General features: G+C 50.7%; 1 long non-coding RNA gene and 1 pseudogene across 1 annotated transcript; one reads left to right on the top strand and one right to left on the bottom strand.

Moving 5' to 3' along the window:
* Window positions 1-5185: 5185 nt before the first annotated feature.
* On the bottom strand, window positions 5186-15555 carry LOC146407302 (uncharacterized). The gene is made up of 3 exons (XR_014829241.1): window positions 15365-15555; window positions 6126-6254; window positions 5186-5315 (listed from the first exon to the last, which is right to left on the bottom strand). It is a non-coding gene; the product is annotated as an uncharacterized LOC146407302 (long non-coding RNA).
* A 147-nt stretch (window positions 15556-15702) lies between these two features.
* On the top strand, window positions 15703-16347 carry LOC100521599 (NADH dehydrogenase [ubiquinone] flavoprotein 2, mitochondrial pseudogene; annotated as a pseudogene).
* The last annotated feature ends 6856 nt before the right edge of the window (window positions 16348-23203 follow it).

Genomic DNA, 23203 nt, shown 5'->3' on the forward strand with positions numbered 1-23203 from the left:
AAAGAAGGAAGGAAGGGAAGAGAAGAGAAAGAAAGAGAGAGAGAAAGAGAAGGGAAGGAAGGAAGGAAGTTCACCAGGCAGATACTGTTGCAGCTCAGTCGGTTCAGAACCAGTAGACCAGTATCCTTGAGGATGCGGGTTTGATCCCTGGCCTCGCTGAGGGGATTAAGGAGCCCACGTTGCTGCAAGCTGCGGTCGCAGATGCAGCTCAGATCTGGCGTGGCTGTGGCTGTGGTGTAGCCCAGAAGCTGCAGCTTGGATTCGCCCCCTAGCCTGGGAACTTCCATGTGCTGCCTGTGCGGCCTTGAAAAGAGAAAGGAGCCGGAGGAGGAGGAGAAGGGGGATGGGGGGGGGAGGAAGAGAAAGAGAAGAAGAAAAAAAAAAAAAAAGGAAAGAAACCTCACCAGGAGAAGCTGGGGAAACTAGTGCAGGCAAAGAGCGGAGGATTATCTACCGTTACCTGCAGCTAAAAAGAAGAGGGACTTTGCAGGGAAGCCTTCTGACCAGAGTGTGTGACTTCGTGGTGGGAACCTCCCTCATCATCTGCTGCAATGAACTGGCTGAGCCAGGGCCCGGCGAAGACAGCAGACCCTTCTCTGATCTCTGGCCAACAATTTCCCTAAAGCCTCCCTCGGTCAGTGGAAGCTGCCCTTGTTTTCGGCGGCGGTGGTGATGGTGGTGTTACTTCTCTCTGAGCTCCAGTTACAATGGTCTTTGCCTGTAAAATGGGATTGGTGCCCTGGCCCTGCAGGGGGTGGGGGAACTGGCAGGGGATAGGTGTGCTCGATGTGGGCCTGATCCCAGGCCCCCTGGAACATAGAGTGGTGCCTGCACAAAAATGAGGGCAAGAGAAGGTCCTGTGTCCACCCCAGGAGAAGGCCTCCTGGGTGTTGGGACAGTTTTGTTTTTTTTTTTAATTTTGCTTTTGTTTTTGGCCACGCCCATGGCAAACAGAAGTTTCTGGGTCAGGGATTGAACCCACACCACAGCAGTGACCTGAGCCACAGCAGTGACAGTGCTAGATCCTGAACCCACTAGGCCACCAGGGAACTCCTGGCAGTGTTTTATATCTACACCCTGGGAGTAGTTACAGAGGTGGGTATATACACCAAAGTTCGCTGAGATGTACAAACTGTGTTACTTTACTGTGTGAAGAAAAAAAAACGCACAAGAGTTCGCCGGTCCCAACTCTATAACTCTGAGCAGAGAGCAGCTGCTGTTTCTGAGCCTTCTTCCAGCTCACTCTCCATGGCATTTCCTGAGGCTCAGCGTCCCTGGTCTTTACGCTGTTTAATTGTCTGTGACTTCAGAGGAGGCTTAGAAAGAGGAGGAAGTGGCCCCACCTCGGCCACTGGTTCCTGACCTCGATGAATACTGCTGGGCTTTCTCCAGCCAAGGATGGGGAAACACGTGGTGATGAAAAAGAGACTGTCCCTGAAGTGACCTTTCGGGTCGGATTTGTGTTGTGTTATCACAGCGGCATCAGCCCTCCTCAGAGAAGCAATGTTTGCAAAACGTGGTATGTGGTCTATGGGAGCGGAAAACGTAGATTAATGACTGCCTCCTGATGGCTCTGCAGCTCCTCCGGGGGCAGAGGGACCCCTGGGCTCTCCGTGGGATGAGCAGTTCAGGGAAGGACTGTTGTTTTTGTCAGCCAGCTCTCCTCCGCCCTCCACCTTCTTCTGGGAAATCTCATTCTTCCTTTCTGTTCCCTGCCACCCCTCTTGCCTGTGATCCTGGTGGGGCAGCCAATCAGACAACTCCATCTTCTCAGTAGGAGCAGCCATGTGACCCAGACCAGCCTATCACAATGTTCCTGGTATCTGGGCACTGCAATTGGTCCAAGCAGAGCCAATCAGAGACCTTCCCCAATAGTTTATATTCTGACACTGATAGAGAAATTCCTCTAGGCTCCAAGACTGGGCCCTGGCGTGGTGTTGGCATGAAGCCGTGTGCAGCCTTCCCCCTCCCCACATGGAGGGGACTGTATTCCTCAAGGATACAATGAGGCCCCAGTCTCTAACTCACCCAGGCTTAGAAGTCTAGGAGTTTCCTTATTCACTTCAACAGAACACCAGTCAAATCCCATCCCTCCTCTGCTCCAAACTCCACAGTGGCCCCCATCTCACTCGAAGTGAAAGCCACAGTTTGGACAATGGCCCATCGCCCTGTCCCATTTGGTGTCCATCGGGTTCACTCTGAACTCTTTAACTCCGTCCTCCCCTCCCTCCCTCAGTCAGCCCGGTCACAGTGCCCTCCTCGCTAGTCCTCAGCATGCCAGACACTGTCACTTTTCCGGATCTTCTGCTCTGGGGATGTCTCTCCCTGGAACTCTCTTCCCCCAGGCATCCACAGGGTGACACCTCATCGGCAAATCTTTGCTCAAATCTCACCTTCTGCACGTGGCCCACCCTGATGACCTTAGTCAGTTCCACATTGGAGACAAGAGGGCGGAGTAGAAGGATGAGGTCACCTCCTCTCCAGAAATCACCACAATCAGTTCTGCAGCCTGTCCCCACCCCCAGCATTCCAGATGCCACTTCCCTGCCTCGAATTTCTCTTCCTTCCATAGCATCTATCACTCCATGACATACCATACCATTGACTAAGTATCCTTACAGTGTAAGTCTCGGCTTCCTGGGACAGGGGTCTCTCTTTTGTTCACTGATGAACAAGCATGGGATTGAACTGAATTAAACTCCTTGGATTTAGATTTCTTTTTTTGTTTGTTTGTTTAATAACCAAAAGAGTCTAGACCAAAATCAGTGAAAAACTCCAGGGTTTGCTTCTGTATCCTGTATCTCCTGCCTGCCTACTTGTTGGAATTTCCCTGGGGGAGCCTAAGCTGCCTCTCCTGCCTGAAAGTCAGAGAAGAGGACTGTGTGTCTCCAAGAGACACCTGCTGGGCAGGTTGGGACCAAAACAAGATAATGGGGGCATTGCTCCAGGACACCTGCCTTTGATAACCATTCAATTAGAACCAGAAAAGAATGCGAGTTTTTTTGTTTTTTGTTTTTTGTTTTTCTTTTTTGGCTGCCCAGCAGCATATGGAGTTCCTAGGCCAAGGACCAGATCTGAGCCACAGTTGGGACTATACCTCAGTGGCGGCAATGCTGGATCCTTTAACCCACTATGCCAGGCCGGGGATCAAACCTGCATCCTGGCATCGCTGATCCCCTTGCACCACAGCGAGAACTCTAAAGGAGAAAAAAAAATTTAATTAATTAATTAATTAATTATTTTATTTGTCTTTTTTTTTTTTTTAGGATTAGTCTGCAGCATATGAAAGTTCCCAGGCTAGGTGTCCAATTGGAGCTGCAGCTGCTGACCTATGTCACAGCCACAGCAACGCCAGATCCAAGCCATGTGTGTGACCTACACCACAGCTCACAGCAATGCTGGATCCTTAACCCACTGAGCGAGGCCAGGGATCGAACCTGAGCCACAATGGAAACTCCCTGAAGGTGAGATTTTTAAATGTAGTTAGCTTGGTGTTGACAGCACAGACACTCACCCAGCAGTGCAGAAGCACAGAAGCTGACATTGACCGACAGGGATACATGGTCAGGATAGGAAGCTGCCCATCAGCAAACCAGGCTGATCTGGGGCTACAGGCCAAGCTGTCTTCCTGGGCTCCCAAGCCCAGCTTGGCCCTGAAACCCATTCCTGAAACAGCCAAACCTATCTTCAGGGGCGACACCACCCCACTTAGGCAGCCAGACAGACGGGATGATGGCCACAGGGTCACCTGGGCATTGCTTTCACACCGGACCCTGAGCTAATCACAGATGCCATGGTATTCAATTCTCCTGAGGAGAGATGACGCTTAGACCCATTTTAGAGATGTGGGGCAGGGGGCCTGGGGCCCACAACAGTGGTTGAACTTGACCTAGGTGCCACAGGTGGCCTTCACTAAGGTGGACCTTGTTGTCACAGAGGCAGTAATATCAGAACTAGCTATAGGGCTGTGGGCTCAGGACCACAGGAACTGGTATGAGGTATGCACCCAAGAAGCAGCAATTTGGGGGAGTTCCCACTGTGACTCAGTGATAATGAACCCGACTAGTATCCATGAGGATACAGGTTCAATCCCTGGCCTTGATCAAGGTGTTAAGGATTCGGTGGTACTGTGAGCTGCAGTGTAGGTCATAGATGTGGCTGAGATCTGGCATTGCTGTGGCTGTGGTGTAGGCTGGTAGCTGCAGCTCCAATTGGACCCCTAGCCTGGGAGTTTCCATATGCCACAGGTGTGGCCCTTAAAAAAAAAAAAAAAAAAAAAAAAAAAAAAAAAAAGACAAAAAGAAGCAACAAATTTTTTTTTAGGTAAGAAATAGATTTATTTAGAGTAGACGCTTGTGAGGGCAGGCAAGTTGGATCTGCAGAAGCAGCAATTTTGACTGTGTAACTTTTTTGTCTTTTTTAGGGCCACACCCATGGCCTATGGAAGTTTCTAAGCCTACACCACAGCTCACAGCAACCCCAGATCCTCAATCCACTAAGTGGGGCCAGAGGTCGGCCTCACTTCCTTGTGGATACTAGTCAAGTTCATTACCTCTGAACCACAGCGAGAACTCCTTGATTATATAATTTAAAGTCCTTCCAACTCTTTTTTTCTTTCTTTTTTTTTTAAATTATACTTGATTGGAGTTTCCACCGTGGCGCAGTGGTTAACGACTCCGACTAGGAACCATGAGGTTGCGGGTTTGATCCCTGGCCTTGCTCAGTGGGTTAAGGATCTGGCGTTGCCGTGAGCTGTGGTGTAGGTTGCAGACGCAGCTCGGATCCCACGTTGCTGTGGTTCTGGCGTAGGCCGGCGGCTCCAGCTCCGATTAGACCCCTGGCCTGGGAACCTCCATGTGCCTCAGGAGTGGCCCTAGAAAAGGCAAAAAGACAAAAAAAAAAAAAAAAATTATAGTTGATTGACAATGTTCTCTCAAGGTCCTTCCCACTCTTCTGCTTCCCCAGTTCAGGAAACTCCCAGGGAGTTCTTCCTTTCTTGGGAATGAGGAATAGCTGGATTCCCAGCTGTAAAGTCCAGTGATTAAAAAAAAAAAAAAAAAGACTGAACACCCACACAATAAAATATTACTCAGCCATAAAAAGGAATGACATACTGACACAGGCTACAGTGTGGATGAATCTGGAAAATATTAAGCTAAGAGAAAGAAGCCAGCACAAAAGTCCACATATTGAATGATTCTATTTATTTGAAATGTCCGGAAGAGGCAAATCCGCAGAAACAGAAAGTAGACTAGTGGTTGCCAGGATGCGGGTGGAGCGGGGCTGGACCGATTGCTTGAAACCTACAGGGTTTCCTTTGGGGGAAAGAGAAAAATGTTTTTGAGATGGTTGGTGAAAATGATTTCACAACTATGTAAATATACTTGATGCTGCTGAATTGCACACAATAAGGCGGCTAGTTGGGGGAGTTCCCCCTGTAGTGCAATGGGATCAGCGGCATCTCTGGAGTGGCAGGGACTTGGGTTTGTTCCCAGGCCTGGTGTAGAGGGTTAAGGATCTGGCGTTGCCGCCGCAGCTGGGGTGTGGGTCAAAACTCTGGCTAAGATTCAGTCCCTGGCCTGGGAAGTCCATGTGCTGCAGAACGGCCAAAAGATAAAAAAAAAAAAAAAAAAAAAAAAAAAGATGATAAAATGGCTAGTTTTAAGGGTCCATTGCTGTTACTGCTGTGGCTCAGTTCGCTGTTGTGGTACTGGTTCGATCCCTGGCCCGGACGCTTCCATAAGTCACAGCTGTGGCCAAAAAAGCCAAAATAAAACAAAGTGGCTTATGTTAAAAAGAAAGTGAAGGGAGTTCCCGTCGTGGCTCAGTGGTTAACGAATCTGACCAGGAACCATGAGGTTGCGGGTTCCATCCCTGGCCTTGCTCAGTGGGTTAAGGATCCAGTGATGCCGTGAGCTGTGGTGTAGGTCACAGAAAGGGCTCAGATCTGGCGTTGCTGTGGACTCTGGCGGAGGCTGGTGGTTACAGCTCTGATTAGACCCCTAGCCTGGGAACCTCCATGTGCCACGGGAGCAGCCCTAGAAAAGGCAAAAAGACAAAAAAGAAGAAGAAGAAGAAAGTGAAAAGCCAGGGCTACCATCTTGTTCACGGCTGTATTTACACACCTAGCGCGGTGTCTGCACGGAGCTGTGCAGGGTAAACATTTGCTGAAAGATGCACGGCCGCCTGAACGTGTGCCTGAGATGCCGTGGATTTCCGGGGCTGCTTGCGGCGCCCATCCTCCTCCCCTGTCCCTGGGGAGAGAAACACACTCGAGGCTATTCCCAGCTCCCGAGTGTGGCCCTTGATGGAACCCATCTGCTGCTCCTCAGATCCCGTTACTGGTGCGCGGCGCTGCGGTCAGGCAGCAGCATTTCCTGGATGCAGCTTGGGGACAGGGCACAGCTGACAGGAGAGGCCCAAGGGGGAGGGCGTGGGGGAAGGGGAGAGGAGAAATATTTGTCTCTGCACATTTCTAGCGAAGCAGCAGTCACCCCGAGGGTGACTCTGGACAGAGGCTCGGGGATCAGCCAGGGCCAAGACCCTCCCACGGCCGGGCTGTGCAGGCATCCAGCCGAGACGGCACATGCGACTTCGCCCTCACAGGCACGCCACCCACCCATATGCTGTTTTCCTGTGTCCGGATCTCAGACACATCAGGAACCCATTTCTGAGGAGGGCCTGGAGGGGAAGAGCGCTTGCATTCCGGGGGTGATGGCCCAGGGGACAGCTGGCTGAGGTTTTCAATGGGCCCCCCCTCCTACTTCTTCTCCTGGACCCAAAACTCCCTCCCCAAGAAGTGCTGCGCCCTTTCCCTTGCGGGGGAGCACCTCTGTCACCACGACAGCATTTTATGACTGTGGATGTGTTAACTAGTCATCCAGATGCATCAGATGCCTAAACCATCAAAGGAGCAAAGCAGGCCCTTTAGTTCTGATGCAAGGGTCGTCTCTACAGCTCCCGGATGGTCCATCTCAGCGTGAAGCCTTCCAGTCTGGGGAACTCACCACTTCCCACTGATAATAATAACAATAACAATAGCAGTAACAACAAAGGCTACAGCTGTTAGACCTTAGGTTCTCAGCATGTGGAAGTTCCGGGGCCAGGGATCGAACCTGCGCCGCAACAGCAACCCCAGCCAAGGCAGTGACAACACAAGACACTTCACCTGCTGAGCCTCAAGAGAGCTCCAGGCTTGTTTCATCTTGAGGATCTCACTTGGTATTAGGGAGCCTTATCAGGCCCATTTCCTAGACGGAAAAATCGGCCTGGGGCAATGCGTGACCTTCTACCAGGTCTGACCTGGGCAGAGATGGACCTGCCCCCAATGGGAACCATGCTCTTAACCCCCAGGAAGAGCTGTAGGTTTGAAGTGACGCCAGCTTTTCCCTTTGTTCAAAATTCCTACCCAAGGCTGAGCCGATCTGCCCCCGCCCACCCCCACCCCCTTCTCCTCCCTTCAGAAATTGGAGGACACGCTGGGTATACCCCACATCTCCTCTTATAGGTGAAACAACTCCCAGCCCATCAGCTCGTCCTTGGAGCCTGTGTTTCCCAGCCTCCTCGATCCAGTTCATAAAGGTCAGTGGTAGAGCGGCCATCAGCCCCTGTGTCACGGAGCCCAGACCAGAGCGGGAAAACCATCCCTCACTGGGATAAGCACAGGAAGAACTCTGACTCCCAGCAAGTCTGGCCACACAATTTGTGGGCCCCTGTGCAAAGTGAAAATGCGAAGGCTCTTGTTCGGAAGGTGTTACAAATTTCAGGAGGATGACAACCTTGGGCATTAAAGTGAGTCCAGATCCTGTGCGACTGCACGAAGCTGGCCCTATTGTGAGCTCAGGGTGACTCAACGTGGGCTGAGCGAGGAAGGCATGTCCTAATCAAAACCAGGGGAAGTGATAACCTCAGACCTCAATTGCGCCTTTCAGGAAGCTAACATCTTATTGTAAATAATATCGTGAGCAATAATAGCAGCTAGCATGCTTTAGTACTTCCCCCGAGCCAGGCATCTTTGAATACCTTTCAAAACTAGCACTTACAGAATGTTCACCATGTGTCTGGGAAATATTAAACTTATTTAAAATGTATAACAATTGAGAGTTCCCCTGTGGCACAGTGGGTTAAGGATCAGGCATTGTCACTGCAGCAGCTTAGGTCACTGCTAAGTTTTTTGTTGGTTTTTTTTTTTTTTTTTTTTTTGGCTTTTAGGGCCACACCAGCAGCATATGGATGTTCCCAGGCTAGGGGTCCAATCAGAGCTACAGCTGCCGGCATACACCAGAGCCATAGCAGTGAGGGATCTGAACCGCGTCTGTGACCTACACCACAGCTCATGGCAGCGCCAGATCCTTAACCCACTCAGCAAGGCCAGGGATCGAACCTGCATCCTCATGGATACTAGTCACATTCGTTTCCACTGAGTCATGACGGGAACGCCTCAGGTCGCTGCTAGGGCGCAGATTCGATCCCTGGCCCAGGAACTCCTGCATACCACAGGCGCAACCCAAAAAAATGTTGTAACAACCAGTTAAGGTCGGTACTATTATTCCCATTTTATAGATGAGAAAATTGAAGTATGGAGCATCTGAGCAACTTGCCCTGAGAGCTAATAAAGGGTCTCATAACAGTTCTTTGGGGTAAGGACTCCTAGCACTGTGACCTCGTAGAGGCTTCCCGAGTTCAGGGGAGAAAAACAACCATGGTGACAAGATCGCAAATGGAGGATTCAAGTTCAGAGTCACCCAGTTGCAGTGCCCGTGCCCTGAGCCCCTTTGCAGTTTGGCCTCTACCAAAGCTGGAGGTAACATGCCTGTTGAATAGTGTTTCCCCAAAAGACATGTCCAAGGGCAAGTTCTAACCCACAGCACCTGCAGATGTGAACTTGTTTGGGAACAGGGTCTGTATTAGTTAGGGTTTTCCAGAGAAATAAAATCAGTAGGATCTCTCTCTATCTCTAGCTTTATGCATATACATACACACACAAAAGACATATATATGTATATATCAATTATATGACTCTAGGGAGTTCTCATTGTGGAGCAGTGGAAATGAATCTAACTAGGAACCGTGAGGTTGCAGGCTTGATCCCTGGCCTCGCTCAGTGGGTTAAGGATCCAGCGTTGCCGTGAGCTCTGGTGTAGGTTCCAAAAGCGGGTCAGATCTGTTGTGGCTGTGGTGTAGGCCAGGGAGCTGCGGCTCTGATTCCACCCTGAGCCTGGGAAACTCCATATGCCATGAGTGTGGCCCTAAAAAGCAAATAAAATAAAACAAAACAAAATAAAATAAAATAGATTATTTGAGTCTATAGCTATAATCTCTCTATCATCTATATGTCTCTCTGTATACAGAGATTATATATCTATACCTCTATCTATCTAGAGGAAGTTATTTTTTTCCCTTTTTTTCTTTTAATTATAGTTGATTTAGGAGTTTCCACTGTGGCTCAGCGGAAATGAACCCGACTAGTATCTATAAGGATTCAGGTTCAATCCCTGACCTGCTCAGTGAGTTAAGGATCCGGACTTGCAAGCTGCGGCTCGGATCCCATGTGGCTATGGCTGTGCTGTGGCTGTGGTGCAGGTAGGTGTGGCCTTAAAATAAAATGAAAAGTATTCTTTATTTTGTCTTTTTAGGGCCACACCCTTGGCATATGGAAGTGCCCAGGCAAGGGGTTGAATCAGACCTGCAGTGTCAGGCACAGCCACAGCCACATCAGATCAGAGCCACATCTTTGACCTACCTCGCAGCTCACAGCAACACCGTACCCTTAACCCATTAAGCGAGGGCAGAGATTGAACCCGCATCCGCATGGATACTAAGGATCCATTTCCACTGAGCCACAATAGGAACTCCAAAAATAAAAAGTAAAAAAAAATAAAGTATATTTGATATACAATGTTGTGCCAATTTCTGGTATACAGCAAAGTGACTCGGTCACACATATATCTACATTCTTTTTTTAAATATTATTTTTCATCATGGTCTATCCCTGGACATTGGATATAGCTCCCTGGCGTATAGAGTTGCACCTTCTTGCTTATCTGTTCTAAATATAATAGTTTTTGCATCTACGAACCCCAAACTCCCAGTCCATCCCACGCCCTCCCCTCTCCCACTAGGCAAACACAAGTTTTAGAGGGAGTTAGTCTGAGGAACTGGCTTATGCAATTATGGAGGCTGAGACATCCCATGACTGCCATCTGCACGCTGGAGACCCATGCAAGCCAGGGGTGGAGTTCAGTCCAAGTTCAAAGGCCTGAGAACCAGGGGAGCTGATGGTGCAAATCTCAGTCTGAGGCTGGGGGAGATGAGTGAGGCAGGAGAAAAAGGGGTGATTTCCTTTTTATTCTGTCTTTCATTCTATTCAGACCCTAATGATTGCACAACACACACCTGCCCTGGAGAAGGTGCTCTATTTCACCGGGTCCACTGATTCAAATTTTTTTTTTTTTTTGTCTTTTTAGGGCTGCACCTGAGGCACATGGAAGTTTCCAGGTCGAATCGGAGCTATAGCTGTAGCCTATGCCGCAGCCACAGCAACGCCAGACCTGAGCTGCATCTGTAACCTACAACATAGCTCACAGCAACGGCAGATCCTTAACCCACTGAGCGAGGCCAGGGATCGAACATGTGTGTGCTCCTGGATACTAGTTGGGTCTGTTACCACTGAGCCACAATGGGAACTCCTGAGTCCACTGATTCAAGTGCTAATCTCATCCAGAAAGGATCTCACAGACACACCCAGAAACCCCGTTTAACTTGGGCACCCAGTGGCCAGTCAATAATCAATTTAACCATCACCATGAAACAGGAGGGAAGGCAGCAGGGCAAAACCCTTAAAAATCCTTGAGGATATGACAAAAACGGGTCCATCTAGAACTGACTAGGTCCAAGATGGTGGATGGCATGACTTCCATTGGACCTTGAGTTTCATTTCATGCTCATTTTAACACACATGACCTGCCCACAGTGGTCATGACAGTTCAGAGGCTGACAATAAAAAGCCAAAAAGTGGGCAGTGGCCCAATTCCAGGAAACCCCCACCCCTTCCCAGAAAGAGTTGGAATAATCCTCCCACAAAGTAGCCTATGAAACCGCCCAGTCCCTAACAAACTCACTACCCCCTATTTTGGGGCCTCTTGTCTTCTGAGTCGGCCCACACTGCTCCATCTCTCAATAAATCTACTCCTTACCCATCCCTTTGCCTCTCGCTGAATTCCTTCTGTGCTGAGACCTAAAGAACCTGCACTTTAAGTCCTGGGACCAGGTGTATGATTTTAATTAAAAAAACAGCACGTTCTAGTCCCAAGCTGAGTCTTGGCTCGATTAGAGTCTCAGCACGGGGGTTCAAGTTCTAATCTGAGGGATACGGTTTCAGCTGGGTCTTTGCCATGAGATCATCTTGGATTTAAGGTGGGCTCTGAATCCAAAGACTGAATAAAGGGGAAGATTCAGACTCTGATGGAAAAGCCAGGAGTTCCCACTGTGCTACAGCCAGTGACGGATCTGGCATTGTTTCTGTGGGGGTGAGGGTTCAATACATGGCCTGCTGCAGTGGGTTAAGCGTCCCGAGCTGCTGTAGCTGTGGTGTAGATCACAGCCGCAGCTTGGATTCAACGCCAGGAACTTCCTTATGCCACGGGTGCAGCCGAGAAAGAAAAAAAAAAAGAGGGAAAAGCCATGTAAAGATGGAACCAGGCACAGGAGTGGTGCAGCCATAAGCCAAGAAGTCCCAAGGGCTGTGAGCAGCCACCGGAAGCTAGGAGAGAGGTGTGGGACAGAGCTTCCGGAGGGAACCAATGGGCTGCCAACATCTGGGTTTCAGACCTCTGGGCTCCAGAACTATGAGGGAATACAATTCTGTTGTTTGTTTGTTTGTTTAATTTCTTAAAATTTATTTTCTTTTTTTGGCTGCCAGGAGCCCTTAGGCCAGGGATCAGATCCAAGCCACAGTTTTGACCTATGCCAAAGCTGCGGCAATGTCGGATCCTTTAACCCGCTGTGCTGGGCCAGGGATTGAACCCGCATCCTGGCACTGCAGAGGTGCGACTGATCCCATGGGGCCAAAACAGGAACTCAAAATTCTGTTATTGAAACCACCCTGCTGGTTGGATCTCCAGAGAGTGCTTACTTCATATAATCCAGCCAAAGACGAAACGATTTCTTTAACTGATACTGCCGACTTGAAAATAAACCTACAGACACATCTCCTGGACCCCCAGAGACCCAAGGACTGCAGATGGGAAGTGCTGTCCTGGTTCAGCTCCTTGTTTGTGGACAAGGAGCCAGAGAGGGGAGGCGTCCTCCCTGGTTATGGGTTAAAGAAGAGTGAGAAAGGGGAGTTCCCATTGTGGCTCAGTGGTTAATGAATCTGACTAGGAACCATGAGGTTTCAGGTTCGATCCCTGGCCTTGCTCCGTGGGTTAAGGATCCAGCGTTGCCGTGGCTGCGGCGTAGGCTGGTGGCTACAGCTCTGATTAGACCGCTAGCCTGGGAACCTCCATATGCCGAGGGAGCGGCCCTAGAAAAAGGCAAAAAACAAAAAAAAAGAAGAGTAAGAAAGGGCCAAGGTCACCTGGACGGCTGTTGCTCCAGAGCTGTGCTGCCCAACGAAAACACCACGAGTGCAAGCCACATGTGTAGAGTTCCAGCATCGCTGTCAGCTGTGGCATAGGCCATAGACACAGCTCAGCTCAGATCTGGCATTGCTGTGGCTGTGGCATAGGCTGGCAGCTGCAGCCCTGATTTGACCCCTAGCCCAGGAACTTCCATAAGTGGCGGGTATGACCATAAAAAATAAACAAACCAAAACGAAAAACCCAGAAATGTATTCCCTCATGGTTCTGGAGGCTCTGGGTCTGAAACCAAGGTGTCCGCAGGGCTGTGCTCCCCACCACAGCCTCGTGGGGAGAATCTGTCCCTTGCCTCGTCTGGCTGCTGGCGGCTGCTGACATTCCTTGGCTTGTGGCTGCATTCCTTCAGTTTCTGCTTCCACAACCATGCTGCCTTCTCTTCCTCTTCTTTGTGTGTCTGCGTCAAATTTCCTTCTGCCTCCCACTTATAAGGACACATGTGACCATGTTTAGGGTTTATCTGGATAATCCAGGATAATTGCCTCATCTCAAGACCCCCCCTTTTGTTTTTACCATGGAAGTTCCCAGGCTAGGGGTCCTATAGGAGCTGCAGCTGCCAACCACAGCCACAGCCACACCAGACTCAAGCCAAGCCACGTCTTCGACCTACACCACAGCTGATGGTAAGGCTAGATACTTAACCCACTGAGCAAGGCCAGGGATCAAACCCACATCCTCATGGATACTAGTCAAGTTTTTTAACCCCTGACCCACAATGGGAATTCCCTCAAGAACTTTAATTGAACCACAACTGCAAAGAAAAATCCCTCTTCCATTATAGCAATATTTACAGGTTCCAGGAGTTAGCATCTGATATCCTTAGGGGATACTGTTCAACCTACTCTCATAACATGTTTTATTTAACCCAATAGACCCAAAATATCATCATTTTAACATGTAATCACTATTTTCAAATGATTAATTAGATATTTAACTTTTTTTCATATTGGGTCTTCAAAATTGGGTATGAATTCTCCATCATGGTCCATCTCAATCTGGACATTCCACCTGTTGGGAGCTCAAGGACCACATCTGGCTTTCGGCTGCAGTATGACAGGGCAGCTGTGCATAAACTATTCTAAGACTTGTCTTTCTGGTTTTTTATGTCTTTAAGACACATGGTACAGAGGTCACAGATGTGATTACAATCTCAGACAAAACTCATGCCTTTCAGTTCAGACGGAAAGACTTGTAAATTAAGCTGTCGAAGCTGACCTAGAAATATGTGCCCAAAGTGGGGGGCGGGAGGGGGGGTCGCTGATTTTGAGCAAGTTGGACTTAAAAGGTCAACTCTGAAAACCCCAATTTTTTTACCCAAAGAACAGCAAATTCCACTTCCCATCTCTGAAACTTCCCAGGGAAGAGTTTTACAGCTTGAAAAGCACTGATTTCCTGTGACCACCGCATATGTGAAACCTTCTTATCCCACTTCTGGAGAAGGTAAAACTGAGGCCTGGAGACGCCAAGTACCCTGCCACCAGGGCCCAGGGGTTGAGGAGCCGGAAGGAGCAAAGAGGCCAGAGTCACTGCTGGGACCACAGCTTCCTGAGCACCGCCCTTCCCCTCTCCGAACCTCGGGTTCCCCAGCTCTAAAATGGGCACGAGAATAGGCCTTCCTCCAAGGGTAATTAGTGAGCTAACCCAGGTAGCAGGTAGAATTGTGTCATTAAATGTAAACTATCAGTGATGCTGGTGGTGCTGGTTTAACACCTGAGATTCAACTCCGCCAGTCTGATTCCAGAGGCAGAGCCCAGGGACGGCGGATGCGTGTGTGTGGAAGGGCCACTGGCCCTCTGTTTGTCAGTCCAGTGGGGGTAGAGACTGGTAGCCAACTAATTACAGCAGGATGAGAACCACAATGATGTGTCTGTACCAGGTGAGGAGAGATGCATCGAGGAGAAAGGTTGGGGGGTCGGGGGGGGGGGGAGCTGCTGGGTTGCCCAGGAACCTGACTGGCTGGTTGGAAGCCAGGGTTTGTACTGGACGAGCCCAGAATTTAGGCCTTGTCTGAGCCTCCATAAGGGTCTCCCCCGACAGCAAACACATATAGGTAGTAGGATCTTCCCCCGGAAAGCCGGCCCAGGCAATTCCTGGGCCAGGACGACCAAGGCCACAGCTGATTGGCTACAGCAGAGAGCACCTGACCACAGGCAGCCAATGGGAGGCTAGCCAACGGCCAATGAACTCCACAGCTGGGGAGAGCTCCGCCCCAAAGGTGCTCCCAGGGTAGAACAGAAGAGATGGAAAGGTGAACCGCTGGTGCAGGAGCCTGGGCCCCCCGGAGGAGTCTGAGCTCAGGGGCCCCGAGGGAATGGCTGCGTGTGATAGGAGCTGAGCAAAGAACGTTGACACACAGGCCCCTCCGTGAATCTGCTTCGGGTCCTGGCCAGCCCTGGGATCCTCACCTGTGTTCCATTCCCACCTGAGAGCTTCCTTTTGTACCGTAGCATCCTCACTGTAAGTCCCTTCATCCCAGCATCCTCAGCGTGGCTCTGCCTCAGCAACAGCAAAATCACCCACAACCAGCCAGAGCTAGTTAGCGCTGTTCTGCCAGCTGCTCTCCTGGACTCTGGGGTCCCCCAGAAGCCGAGGCCCCACAGAAGCCCATTTCAGATCCTGCTTGTCTGTGAGTACTGCAGGGTAAGACATTTTTCATGCAAGCCTCTCACTGCGCCCCTGCCCACTACCCGACCCCAGCCCCTCCACCATGAAGGCCTCCTTGCTCTCACCTCATCCCGAATCCAGTCCTTAGCACAGAAGAGCAGAGTATTGGCCTAGACCAGCCCCTCTCAACCAGCAGCCCCGTCCTCACTCCATGTTTCTGGCCGGGCCATTCTCTGAGCAAGATTCTGGCCACGTGGACCCATCAAAGGCCACTCGGGCCATGGGTGTGTCACCGTGGAGCATGTTGGCGGCGACTGACCAGCGCTCTCCGGAGCAGGGTCAGACCACAAGGAGGAGCCGGACAGTTTGCCTCCAAGAAAAGCATAAGACCTGGCAAAGAGAACTGACTCTTATCTCCTGGAAAGAGACAGAGCTGAGAGACAGAGCTTCAGCCTGGGCTGGGAACACAGGCGGGACAGTAAACTTAGTGATAAAATAATAATTCTTATGTACAAGATTAATGGTAATAAGAGCTAACTAGGGCGATCAGGATTCCTCCTGGCGTGGCCAGAAAGGCCCAGAGTTTGGGCCACCATGGAACCCAAGTTTGGAACCACTGCGTTCCTCTCCGCAGTGCTCAGGGTGGTGGCTGAGGGCCTCATCTCTCAGTGGGGAAGGCACGTGAGGAGTCTGCATAAGACAGCTACGCAGAATGGAGCTGGAGGAGGCTTACTGGTGCACAGAGATACTCCTGAGAATAACCCAGATACTCCGTTTGATTTCATACCAGAAAACTCTAAGAGGATAGAGGCAATTGTATTTAAAAAGAGAAAGAAAAAAACCTACCGCAAAGGGCAGAAAGCAGCAGCTGTGCTTCCAGTCCTGCATTTAGCCCAAAGCCAGAATGCATGGCTGCCCATCTCTGCTATGAACAAGGCGGCAGACATTTTGCAAGTACCGCCCATAAGAGCATATGAAGTAGCAACTTTATACAACATATAATCAAAAACCTGTTCAAATATGAACGTGTCATCTTCAAGCCTGCACCCCTACGCCTTGCAGGCTTTGAAACTGACAGCAGGAGTTCCTGTTGTGGCGCAGTGGTTAACGAATCCGACTAGGAACCATGAGGTTGCGGGTTCGGTCCCTGCCCTTGCTCAGTGGGTTGACGATCCGGCGTTGCCGTGAGCTGTGGTGTAGGTTGCAGACACGGCTCGGATCCCGCGTTGCTGTGGCTCTGGCGTAGGCCAGTGGCTACAGCTGCAATTCCACCCCTAGCCTGGGAACCTCCATATGCCGCGGGAGCGGCCCAAGAAATGGCAACAACAACAACAACAAAAAGAAACTGACAGCATGCTTGAGGTCATTCAGAAAAAGCTGGGATAAAGGTTGGGGAGACTATGCCTGACAAATTTTTCACTCTTACAGAAGTGGCATGTCATTTATTTGAACCTGTGTAAACGCACCAATGGTTCAAATACACGACAGCTGCTATGAGGATCTGACACCTGAGGATACTGAAGACATTATTGGTGAACTCGAGGTGGGCAAAGTCCCCCAACCTGGGCCAAGGAGTGGACACTTCTCTTGTGAGCCAGCTGGGGGTTTTGCCTCTTTGACTGAACCTCCTATAGGACCTGGCTTTGGCGTGCAAGCAGGCCTTTCATTTATATTCAACTGTAAACATGTCACTGGAGAAATAAAGTGTGAATCTCCTTCCTTAAAAAACAAAAACAAAAGCAAGCGCCAACTAGCCGGCAGACATGGTGCCCAGTGCTTTATAGACACATGAGCCCATGGTCTTCCTTAATCCCATTTTAGAAATGAGGAAGTTGAGATTCTGGAAGAGTGAAGTAATTAGTTTAATGGCTGTGCTAAACCACGGAGAGATCTGTATACATATGTATCTGGTGTATGGGAAGAAGGCTCTCGGGAGGCCGGAGGAGGAGGAAGGGGCGTGGCCGGGAAGGGAGCTGATCGCCCATTGGCCCAGAAGGATGCTCCGACCTTCCCCCAGATCTCAGGTTTCCAGTCTGGACTCTCGCTCTCAGAACCGCAGCCAAGTAGCCCGTGGGCTGGAATCGATGGCTCAGCCCAGAGCACTGGGCTGTTGGGGGTGGGGTGGCTCAGGAGCTTTCTGAGCCTGGAGCCAGGAAAGGATTCGATGTGTCCCTTGCCCCCCCCCCCCCCCCCGCTGCAGCCGGGGACCCAGGCAGCTCAGCCATCCTGGAAGACCCTGTCCCTCTTGTCTCATCCTGAGCCACCCCGCTCCAGCTCTGGGGACAGCACAGTTTGGGCCCCAGGCTTGGCACTAAGGGAAAAGCGCTTCTTGCTCCTGCTCAGATGCCAAATCGTCACCCAGTCGTCAGTGACACCCAGGCTCTGCACGGAGCATGTGAAAATGCCGGCCTGTGATCGGAATGCCAGGGCCAGTCCCTTGTGGGAACCAGGGACACATGAGGCTCCAGGACAGTCATTTCTAAAGGTTGCAGAATAAAGTGGGGGACCCAAGGGCCCAGCAGAGCAGAATGAACTTGAGAATGAATGGCTCCCTCATTCATTCTCTTTTATGGGGAGAGGGGGCTGCCCCCGAAGCAAGGAGAAGCTCCCGGGCCAGGAATCAAACCCGCCGCAGTTGCAACCTGTGCCACAGCTGCAGCAAACCAGGAATCCCTAACCCGCTGCGACACACCTCACTCATTCATTCATTCGTCCATTCAGCCCCTAAACCCTGAGCATGTCAGTGTTCCAGGCACTGTTCTGGGTCCCAGGGTCCCAGGGACCACGGCACAGGCGCCCTGTTCCTCTGTTCTCTTGGTTCGCTCTCCAAGACAGACACTTGACCTGGTGACCTTTCTCCAACCCAGACCTGCAGTTGCTCTGAGCCAGCCTTGGCCGCCGCTCCCTCCTGCCTCTTAACCCGGCTCCGGGTGCCTCTGCCTGAGCTCAGCAGGGGATGACTTTAGCGATGTCACCCATCACCACGGCGCCCGAGGGGGCTTCAGGCTCCCGCTTTCTCCTCCCTTCCCTCAAGCATGACTCAGGAGGGGACAGGCCCGGGGCTGTGTAAGGCTCTCCGTTTTTACGCAATCGCCTTCTTCACTCAAACCACAGGCCTTGCGGGGGGGAGGAGGGGGGCCCTCCGCTGCCTCTCAACCCTCTGACGGCCAAGGTTCAGACACTGGGTAAATAAAGAGCCACTCCGCTGCTGGGGGTCAAGGCCAGTCTTCGGGGAAAGTGCCACAGTGGAAGGAAGACTGCCTTCCAGAGTCACCCTCTGTCCAGCAAGGCTGAGACCTCCTCCTCCCTCTCCCCCTCCTCCCCTCCCTTCTCCTCCCTTTCCTCGTCCCAGCCAAGAAAGCGATCTCAAATTCAACTGTTTAGCAACAGGACATATGATTTTTCCAAAGGGTAGCTGTATTTCTTTCTCTTTTCTTTTCTTTTTTGGTTTTTAGGGCCTCACCCTTGGCATATGGAAGTCCCCAGGCTAGGGGTCAAATCGGAGCTATAGCCGCCAGCCTACACCACAGCCACGGATCCGAGCCATGTCTGTGACCTACACCACAGTTCACAGCAGCACGGCATCCTTAACCTACTAAGTGAGGCCCGGGATCAAACCTGCAACCTTGTGGTTCCTAGTCGGATTCGTTTCCACTGTGCCGCAAGGGGAACTCCAGGGTAGCTGTATTTCTGAGAAAGAGAACCTGGTAATAGGTCATTCACTCATTCATTCATTCATTCATGCAGCGGCAGTAGAGCGGTTGAGAGCTTGGGGAGTCATCTTGCAGGTGCTTCCAGCTGCACTGCCCACTGCCCTTCCCATCATGAAGCCCTGACCTTCCGCTTGTGCCTCTGTTTCCCCATCTGGGCGTGGTGTGGACTCAGGCAGGGTGGTGACTGCTGGCGGGCAGGGGGTGTCAGAGGAGAGGGAACAAGCGAGGAGGCTGGTGCTGTTGCCCAGATGAGAGATGACGGGACCCGAGAAAGCGATGCAGAGACAGCAGGTCTCAGCGAGAAGCTGGCTCTTAGAGGCAGAACGTCAGCAAAGCCGGAAAGGCAGTTACCTCTGCGTGAAGGAGGGGTCCTGACCCCATGGGACACAGGGAACTTCCTGGGTGCTGAGAAATTTCTGTCCCCCTCTGAGTAGTAGTTACAGGGATGTCTACATAAGTTAAAAGAAAAAATGTTGAGCTGTCCCTTCAGATCTGTGTATTTTAGGGTTAAGAACTAGACTTGTGTCCATGACGATGTGGGTTCAATTCCTGGCCTCACTCAGTGGGTTAAGGATCTGACATTGCCATGAGCTGTGGTGTAGGTCATAGATGCAGCTCAGATCCTACACTGCTGTGGCTGTGGTGTAGGCTGGAAGCTGCACCGCCAAATAGACCCCTAGCCTGGGAATTTCCATGTGCCACAGGAAATGAAAAGCAGCCATAAAAAGAAGAAAAAAATCTGTGTATTTTATTTAGGTAAATTGTACATCAATAAATACATAAAATAAAAATCCCAATGCTCGGATCCCATGTTGCTGTGGCTCTGGCATAGGCGGCGGCTACAGCTCTGATTCGACCCCTAGCCTGGGAACCTCCATGTGTCGAGGGTGCAGCCCTAAAAAGACACACACACACACAAAATTCAGTTTTGTGTTTAACCAACTGCTGGACATTTAGGTTGTTCCCTGTGCTTTTCTAGTATAAACAATGCTGAGATGGACATCTGCGTGCATTCAGATAAATTCCTGCAAGTGGAATTTCTGGGTCAAACTGTGCAAGCATGTCCTTAGGACTTTTGACTCACATTGTTGATAAGGTTTTTTCGTTTTTTTCTTGTTTATGGCCACACCTGTGGCATATGGAAGTTCCCAGGCTAGGGGTCGAATCAGAGTTGCAGCTGCCAAAGCTTGTGGCCAAGCCAGATCCTTAACCCACTGAACGAGGCCAGGGATGGAACCCACATCCTCACAGACGGTATCTTGGGAACCCACGGATCCACAACGGGACCGCCCATCAATAAGCTTTCATAAATTTGCATTCCCTCCTGCATTCATTCATTTGTTCAGTCATTCCTTCACTGAGTGCCCTCTCTGTGCCAGGCCCTGTTCTGGGTACAAGGGACACAGTGACAAATCAGACAGGAAGATTGCTGTCGCTTCCCTGGAGCTCCCAGGCCGGGGCAGGAAGCAGAGCGGGAAGAGGCTCTCTTGTTCAGAGGGGGTCTATTGTACCCTGAAGTGCACACAGGGTGAAAACGCTTGCCCACAACCCTGGCCTGAAGCCAGGTTTTTTTAGCGATTTATTTCCCTCCATGGTCAGAGAGGGATACATGAGAGAGCCAGCGTGACCAGGGCTCCAGAGGAACAGCCCTCCAGAAGGGGAAAAGCATTGCAGGAAAGGGCACAGAATGTGCAAATGTCCTGTGCTGAGGAGCACAGGGCAGGGCAGCAGGGCCAGGCAGGAGGTTTGAGCCCCCAAGAGCAGCGGGAACGAACCACGGGAGGATTTTAAGCAGCCGAGGGATTTGGGTTTTTTTTGGGGGGTTGCAGCTTTTTTGGTTTTGTTTTTTGTTTTTTGGGGGGGGTTTGTTTGTTTTTCTGTTTTGGGGGGGCTACTGGTACCACATATGGAGGTTCCCAGGCTAGGGGTCGAATTGGAGCTGCAGCTGCCAGCCTATGCCACAGCCACAGCAACGTGGAATCCAAGCCGTGTCTGCAATCTACACCACAGCTCACGGCAACACCGGATCCTTAATCCACTGAGCAAGGCCAGGAATCGAACCCCCAAATTAATGGTTCCTAGTCGGATTCGTTTCAGCGGTGCCACAACGGGCAGGTGCTTAACCCAGCTTCCAGTTTAGAGGAGATAAGGGAATGGGGGGAACAACTTGACTGACACCAAGAGGCCGCAAGAGCGAAATCTAGAGGGCGGGGCTTTCCATAGAACACCTGGCCAGTCTCACCTAAGGACCACCGTCACCAAAAGGGGTGTACTCTAGATTAGAACCTCAGGGACATTCCGTACACGTGCCCTCTCAGCATGGCCCTGGATTGAATGCCAGCAGGCACAAACCCCCAGAAAGGACAACTTGGGGGTTCATTGGGAAAATCTTAATGAAATCGTTTTGTTTTGTTTTTTTGGCCGTGCCCAAGCAGGTGCACGTTCCCCAGCCAGGGATTCAACCCTCGCCACGGCAGCAACCTCAGCCGCTGCAGGGACGGCACCAATCTTTCACCTGCTGCACCGCAAGAAAACTCCTCAAATCGTGCTTTAGATAAGATGGACATTTTCTGAAACGGAGAAATGGAAATCACTGACTGATTCAAAGCAGCTCATGCAACAGTGTATTTTGTTCCCCAAAGGAAATCATATCATGATCATTAAATAGGCCCTTCTAAGCACAATAAACATTCCGCTCTAAAAACACAGTACCTCGGCCATCTGGTCGAGTGAGGTCAGTCAGGAAAATGAAACTCTAATGCGAGCACGTGCACGCCCAGTAAAAGACCCAGAAGCCTCTGGTATTTGAGCCGAAATGACGATGGGGATGACAGGGATGTGATTGTGTGTGTGTGTGTGTGTATTTATTTATGTATTTTTGCTTTTTATGGACGTTCCCAGGCTAGGGGTTGAAACAGAGCTGCAGTGGCCAGCCTACACCACAGCCACGCCAGATCCAAGCTGCATCTGTGATCTATACAACAGCTAGCGGCAATGCTTGATCTTTAACCCACTGAGTGAGGCCAGGGACCAAACCGTGGCCTTATGGATACCAGTCAGGTTCTTAACTCAGTGAGCCACAACGGGAACTCCTGTTTTTTATGATTTTTTATTATATTTTCTAATTTTCTCCACGCACGAGTTCTGTTTCAGTAAATACATATAATAAAATAAAAATAAATTAATATATAAATGTACATATAACAAAAATATATCATAAATATATAAAGTATATATTGTATATTCTTAAGACATATGTATTTAAATATACACACACATATTACAGGTGCATTTTTTTTTTTTTTTGTCTTTTTGCTTTTTCTAGGGCCACTTCCTGCAGCATATTATGGTTCCTAGGCTAGGGGTCTAATCGGTGCTGTAGCCACCAGCCTACGCCAGAGGCACAGCAACGCGGGATCCCAGCCGCCTCTGCAACCTACACCACAGCTCATCACAACACCGGATCCTTAACCCACTGAGCGAGGCCAGGGATTAAACCCACAACCTCATGGTTCCTAGTCGGATTGGTTAACCACTGCACCACGATGGGAACTCCTACAGGTGCTTTTTATTTTATTTTAAAAAAACTCTGAGTTCCCATTATGGCGCAGCGGAAGCAAATCTGACAAGGAACCATGAGGTTGTGGGTTCAATCCCTGGCCTCACTCAGTGGGTTAAGGATCTGGCCTTGCCATGAGCTGTGGTGTAGGTCACAGGCGCAGCTTGGATCTGGCGTTGCTGTGGCTGTGGTGTAGGCCGGAGGCTACAGCTCTGATTCGACCCCTAGGCTGGGAATCTCCATAAGCCCTGGGTGAGGCACTAAAAAGACAAAAAATAAAATAAAAAATAAAATAACTCTCCAGCCCAAAAAAGTGCCAGGTGGCAGCCCAAGGCTTCCCACCCGCCTGCTAGACCCCTCACTTGGTTGCTCCGGGCCTTTCAAAACCTGTGTGAGGTCGGAAGCGGAGGCGAGGTGCCCACCAAGTAAATCAGCAGCCACGCGGGTGGGGCGCCCCCGGAGCTGTGCGCCCGCCGAGTCTCACGCCCGGGGTTCGCCTCCGCACCGCAATCGGGCCGTCTGTGCCCGTCCTTTGCTCTCGCTCTGGAGTCCACTTGAGTTCTCCTTGCCATCTCCCGGTCTGCTACCGGCTGGCGTGGCCAGATGCTACCGGCTGGCGTGGCCAGATGCGCCCAGCGCGGAGGTGTTGATGTGCGCAAACCCTTGGCCTCCAGGGTGCGTTTCCAGATCCA

This window comes from Sus scrofa, chromosome 1 (genome assembly GCF_054392235.1).
Source record: "Sus scrofa isolate SSC_HxYL_T2T_F1_AM1 chromosome 1, Sscrofa_HxYL_maternal_Yorkshire_Landrace_v2.0, whole genome shotgun sequence".
In the NCBI taxonomy this organism is placed as follows: Eukaryota; Metazoa; Chordata; class Mammalia; order Artiodactyla; family Suidae; genus Sus; species Sus scrofa.